This window comes from Bos indicus, chromosome X (genome assembly GCF_029378745.1).
Source record: "Bos indicus isolate NIAB-ARS_2022 breed Sahiwal x Tharparkar chromosome X, NIAB-ARS_B.indTharparkar_mat_pri_1.0, whole genome shotgun sequence".
NCBI classification, from domain to species: Eukaryota; Metazoa; Chordata; class Mammalia; order Artiodactyla; family Bovidae; genus Bos; species Bos indicus.
This window is the reverse complement of record NC_091789.1, coordinates 103,971,013-103,977,953: the sequence shown is the minus strand read 5'-3', so window position 1 is coordinate 103,977,953 and position 6,941 is coordinate 103,971,013. Positions and strand designations below refer to the sequence as shown.

Sequence of the window (6,941 nt, the reverse complement as noted above, 5' to 3'; positions counted from 1 at the left end):
CTGAAGATAAGGGAGACAAAGAGAGACAGTACTGGTGAGCAAGCATCCAGGCTGGGTTTGTTTTCACAGGTGTCTGTGGTTTCAGGCTTGAATTGAACCACAAAGAAAGAAAATGTAGGGAAAACCTTAATGCACTCCATATGCTTGGCTTGCTGGGTCAGACCCCTCTGGGCCACAAAGCAGCAAAACCATACACTGAGCAACAGGCAGCCATGACCCCTATCCCGTTTGCTGGGTCTACTCACTTCAGGTCACCTTAAGTTCAGGGGAGCACACTGGGCAGGGAGAATTGCAAATATGAAAAAGGCCCAGGTGCTATTGGCCACAGGAGGGGTGGTGTAGGAAGGTGGAAGGGAAGTCAGCTCTGATGACACAGAAGTTTTGAAAAGCAGCTGGCAAAAACAGCCCATTAAGTATTCACTGGGTTCTATAAGAACCAGGCCTCAATTTCATATTAGCCAGAGCTCTCACTGACATTTTGCCTGGAACTGGGTAGAAAAGTAGACCTGAAGTTTCACTTTCTTCCTTCAGGCTACCTAAATTGCTTGTAGGACCATGTTCAGACCTTCAAAAGTGCATAACAGTAGCCTTGCAGACCCACATTCCAGAGCTGCAATACAGAATCAGCTAAGATGGCATGGTAGCCTTGGGGCAAGGCATTCTCTGGGATTCAGTATACTCTGTCCAAGAGGCCTAGAAATACCTCCCTCTCATAGTGGTTATGTGAGGGACAGGTCTAACCTAGACTCTCTAGTGACTGTTCTGCTGGTAACAGATTTTAATGTGGTCCACCGGGGCTTCCCTGATGGCTCAGACAGTAAAGAATCTGCCTGCAATGCAGGAGACCCAAGTTCATATCCCTGGGTTGGGAAAATCCCCTGGAGAAGGGAATGGCTACCCACTCTAGTATTCTTGCCTGGAGAATCCCATGGACAGAGCAGCCTGGCAGGCTACAGTCCACGGGGTCGCAAAGAGTGACATGACTGAGCAACTAACACTTTCGCTTTCTGTAACTGAAACCACCAGGAGAACCATGAGACAGATTGTTTCTTCTCTGCTTCTTTCATTATTTTGACCCCCATCTAACTTCCTATCTAGAAAGGGAACTCCTTGAAGGCACAACTCAACATGACTCATGTCCCTGGTCAGTTAGGCTCTGAACAGCTATTTGAATAAACAAACCTGATGCAAGACACACCCTTCTGGTCTAGGCTCCCAGTCCTCTAAATAGCCAAATGTCACAGAGATAGGAAAAAAAAAAAAAAAGAAGGGCTAGCCACCACCTATCCCAACATATCCCCCTCCCCACCCCCATGGTCTGATGTATCCACTCCAGTGACTATAGCTGATTAACAGCTGGATCACTGACCAGCCTGCTAAAGCCCAGTGACCCCTCCCTGGAAAGTCCCTCACCACTATCCTCTCTTTGCAGGGTGGCCACCAGCACCTAAGGAGCTTGGGTAGGAAAGGGAGACAGAATAGCTGCTGGGAGCCAGAGAGAGAGAGAGAAAGAGGGGCAAGCAACACTGTTGTCCTAAGAGTAGCTGGCCAGCACATCAGCCTTGTGACTGGTTGCCACGGTAAAAACACTCTCACATTCACCAACAGTGGGAAACTAAGAACTAGCACTCTGGGGGTGGAGAGAGCCTGGCAGCTAAAATCTATCCTCTGACCACCTTAGAGGAATCTTCCTGGAGTCCCTAATCTTGTCTTGCAAATAGTAATTTTGTGCCTTGTGCCATGCTTGGCCTGACACTTGACTCATCAATGTGATCTAAGCTTCCCTCAGAAGCACTCTGCAGAACTGAATATTAAACTTGTAGCATGATAATGTTTGGTTACCCCCAAAATAAGAGAAAAAAATACCATCATCTGATCTCTTCTCTGCAGAAATCTGTATTGCAATTTACTCAGGTTAGGTTCTTGTTTTTTGATTCTGTGTGACATATTTTAACATGGCATTGTTCCAGCTTAACCCTGCAACTGATAGGACCACAGTAAACAGTGCTACCCCTCAAATACACAATGATACACACACACACACACATACACACACACTCCGAGTCCTCTGCCCTGGGGTCTAAAGGGAATAGGGACCCTATCATCTATCTGAGTCCTTCACTTTCCAAAACACAGATGTTTTTACCTCAGCCCTGAAATTATTGACAATGTTGTCATCATGGTTTGGGCATTGAGGAGATGGGGTGGCAATAAGTGGAGTTATTTGTGAAATTCTATTCCCCTCTGAGGAATTACTGAAAGGAACCTCACTAGAACACTTGGTTAAATGATAATTATTAAGCTCAGTGCTGCCAGAAGGGTTCAAAACCCCAGTCCTTGCTTTTGGGAAGCTCCTAGGCTAACAGAGAATCTTCTATATAACAGTCTCAAGGCACAATATGATGCAGACCTTAGAGAAGAGCCCTCCTTACTGGTTAAGCTGAGTGCTGAAATATCACTCTTCATACCTTATGATCATATCCCAGGATAAACTTGAAAGGCAAAAAGATAATCCCTGGGCTCAGAAAAGAGAATGCCTTGAGAAGGAGGCATTCAATCTGGGCCTTTTTAGACAGGAGTGAGTGAAACTGTCAATTATTTAGAGGAAAGGATGGGCAAGACTAGTAAGTGTGGCTGGGTATCAAGGAAAACCAAAGGCTAAGTGAAAAACCTTATAGGCTTACCCATCCTTGTGAATTGAAGGTTTAGTTGTCCAATGGGTTTTGGAGCTAGAATTTCTGCAAACAGAAGAATTAGGCAAATTGAATCTTAAACAGGGCTGCTTTATAGAACCTTGATGCCTTGGCTAGAAGGTAGGCCCTTTGGGCTTTCTCTTACCCTTGCTTCTTTGCTCTGTTGGAGTAGAGGCCAGCCCACAGCTCTCTACATTGTCCCCTTCTCTGTAATAGGGATCAGCAGTATGCTGTGTAAAGAGCCATGGTCCACAGAGTTGGGTTCCAGATCATGCCAAGGCATCCATCTAAGCCTTGGGCACTTGTGAAATGGAGATCAAAATAGCTTCTCTACCTGTGGTCCACTACAGAGATGTGAGGTTAGATAGGATAATGAACACCAAAAGCATTTTGTAAGCTGTAAAGTGCAAAGCAAATGAGAAAGACTGGCATTCCGGTTATATAAGTCAGATCTCAGTTTCCTAGGAAGTAGTTGTTTGTTGTTGTTTAGTCACTAAGTTGAGACCATGTGTAAAACGCCACTCATTTGAGAAAGCCATTCAACTACAGGAGGTCCAAGGAACCAGCTTCCTTGGCCCATGCTAAGGAAGAGCCAAATGTTAAGGGATTTTAAAGATGTTTGTGGATTTATACAAAGTCCTCTGTTAAGGGCAATTCAAAAAGCCTTCTGTATATGTTGTGGGAGTGGGTGAACTAGGCAGGGTTGTATCCCTGGGATTCAAATTCTCTTCCCCTAGCTTCAGGTTCTCCTCCTAACTAGGCCCAGGGCCATCTCTGCTGGCAAAGGTCAGAGTTGAAATTATGCTGTCTCCTACTTTCCTGCTTTGTCCCTTCCAGAGCCAGGTACCCCACCCATAGTGTCACTGCCCTGTTTCCCCCACAAGGCAGTAGGACAGAAGCCGACAGGAATCACCTGTAGCTAGTGCTCCTTAAGCCCAGTCCCACCTAGCCATCTGACTCAGGCCTCTTTTCCATACTCCTTACTGCCTCACCAGGTCCCAATGCTGTCCTTTCCCACTGGGCTATGCTACCTTTGCTCGGGACCACAGTTCAGGAGAGTGAGGTGGGGCAGAAGGCAAAGGGGACTGCATAGGGGACTGAAAAGGGACAGATTCTGCAGCTCCCTCAGGCTGAGGCTGGCTCCCTTCATAGTTTCTGCCAAGAAAGTAGTCCTGCTAAGTGCAGAGTCCCTCCACCCTAAGGTTTCTCAAACTGCATGCCTATCTAAGTTTCAGTTGGACTGGTGGGTGAGGGAATACTCTAAGGCTACCCTGTGATCCCTGGCAGGGGCCACTTGCTGAAGCTATTGCTAGCACGGCAGGAATTGGGCTGTGTCCATCCCTGCTCCAGAGAGGCCAGCCTCAGGCCATTCTTAGACCAGTGGAAGGCTAAGTCAGAGCTACTTCCTCCTCCTCTCCTCTCAAAACACAGCAAGAGACCAGTCACAAATTTGCCCCAGGAATCCATCTCAGTAACAGGGAAACAGCTGCAGTGAGTCTTGCACATTCTGCTCCCAGCCCTATTTCCTGGGGCCAGCTGAGCCAACTTAGAGAAGGCTGAATTCAGGGAAGAAGTGTGTGGATTTATGCGGTAGCTTCAGAGGCATGGCCTCAACCAGTCGTAGTTTCCCAGACCTCCTCCAAGAAGTTTTCCTGGGAGCAATCCCACTCTGGGTGCATCTTGTGCTTGTACATGCAGTGGAAGGTGGTCTAAGGAAGGAGTAATAAGGACAGGAAGTCCAGCCAGCCTCCCCCCACTTCCTGAGAGTCAGCCAATTCTGCACTGTAATCAGTTCTCCCTACTTGGGGGAAATCCAGCAAGTTCTTTTGGTTTCAACTGGAAAATAAGGCTATTAAGAGTGCCTACATTTTAAAGCTATATTAAGGAATTAAAATCTGATGTATATAAAGTAACAAATAAAATCCATTATATAACAGAGGCTCAAAAACATAGCAATGAGTTTTACATATATTTTATTCAAACTGCTGCTATTAAGTCGCTTCAGTCGTGTCCAACTCTGTGCGACCCCATAGACAGCAGCCCACCAGGCTCCCCCATCCCTGGGATTCTCCAGGCAAGAACACTGGAGTGGGTTGCCATTTCCTTCTCCAATGCATGAAAGTGAAAAGTGAAAGAGAAGTCGCTCAGTTGTATCTGACTCATAGCGACCCCATGGACTGCAGCCTACCAGGCCTCTCCGTCCATGGCATTTTCCAGGCAAGAATACTGGAGTGGGGTGCCATTGCCTTCTCTGTTTTATTCAAACTATAGTTGGACAATTTCTAGCAGCAAAACTACCTCAGTCAGGGTTGACTAAGGTGCTTCCCAGGCTCTAAGGGTATGTCACCAAACCTTCTTGGGCCTCAATTTACACAAATGGTAAATGAAGGAGCCTTCATTTCTTCTCACAGGAGGCTTCAGTTCTTTTAGTCAACTTTTGATTTCGGGGGCCCAAAATATTTCCTCAAATAAGCTACTGGTTTACAGCTCTAGTTTATCTGGGAATCTCCACTAGCCAGGTTCTCTAGCCCAAGCCAGAAAGGTCAACAATCCAAACTTAGCTAAAGTACCGATACAAAGGAAATTCAAATCAACAAACGTCCTTCATCCACTCCTGGTACTTGTTGTTTAATCACTAAGTCATGTTCTACTCTTTTGTGACTCCCATAGACTGTAGCTTGCCTGGCTCCTCTGCCCATGGGATTCCCCAGGCATAAATACTGCAGTATGTTGTCATTTCCTTCTTTAGGAGATCGTCCCAACCCAGGGATAGAACCCACATCTCCTGCATTGGCAGGCAGATTCTTTACCACTGAGCCACAAGGGAAGCACTCATGGTACTTACCAGCTTACAAAATGTTCCCCACATCCTCATTCACCCCCATTTCTCCTTTCTAGTGATCCATTAATCAGGCCTGGTTGCTGTTGCTGTTTAGTCACTAAGTCATGTCTCTTTTGCAACACTATAGACTGTACCCAACCAGGTTCCTCTGTCCATGGGATTTTCCTGGCATGAATACTGGAGTGGAGAATACTTTCTTCTCAAATGCACATGAAACATTCCCAGGATAGACCACATCCTGGTTCACAAATCAAGAATCAGTAAATTTAAGAAAACTGAAATCATATCAAGCATCTTTTCTGACCAGAACACTGAGACTAGGTATCAATTACAGGAGGAAAAAAACTGTATAAAACACAAACACATGGAGATCGAACAATACATTTCTAAATGACAAACAGGTTATTGAAGAAGTGAAAAGAGAAATCAAAAAGTTCCTAGAAAAACATGACAGTGAAATCATGATGACCCAAAACCTATGGGATGCAGCAAAAGCAGTTCTAAGAGGGAAGTTTATACACAATCCTACCTCAAGAAACAAACAAACAAACAAAAACATCTAATAGACAACCTAACTTTACACCTAAAACAACTGGAAAAAGAAGAACAAATGAAAAGACCCAAAGTTAGCAGAAGGAAAGAAATCAAACATCAGAGCATAAGTAAATGAAAAGGAAATGAAGGGACAATACTAAAGATTAATAAAACTAAAAGCAGATTCTTTGAGAAGATAAATAAAATTGACAAACCTTTAGCCAGACTCATAAAGAAAAAAAGGGAGAAGAATCAAATCAACAAAATTAGAAATGAAAAAGGAGGGGTTACAACAGACAATGCAGAAATACAAAGCATTATAGGAGACTATTATGAACAACAATATGGCAATAAAATAGATAACCTGGAAGAAATGGACAGATTCGTAGAAAGGTTCAATCTTCCAAGACTGAACCAGGAAGAAATAGAAACAATGAGCAACTCAATTACAAGCACTGAAGTTGAAGCTGTGATCAAAAATCTCCCAGAAAATGGCTTCACAGGAGAATTCTATCAAACATTTAGAGAAGAGCTAATGCCTATCCTTCTAAAACTCTTTCAAAAAATTGCAGAGGAAGGGACACTTCCGATCATTCTATGAGGTCACCATCACCCTGATACCAAAACCTGACAAAGACAACACAGAAAAAGAAAACTTCAGGTCAATATCACTGATGAATATAGATGCAAAAATCCTCAACAAAATTTTAGCAAACAGAATTCAGCAACACATCTAAAAGCTCATATATCATGAACAAGTGGGCTTTATCCCACAGATGCAAGGATTCTTCAATATTTGCAAATCAATCATATGTGATATACCATATTAACAAATTGAAGGATAAAAACCATATGATTATCTCAATAGATGC

General features: G+C 44.2%; 1 protein-coding gene across 5 annotated transcripts in view; it reads right to left on the bottom strand.

Annotated features, from left to right (window-relative positions):
- The window catches only part of AMER1 (APC membrane recruitment protein 1), a 49,342-nt gene that overhangs the window by 28,302 nt on the left and 14,099 nt on the right, over nt 1-6,941 (bottom strand). The window lies entirely within an intron of this gene.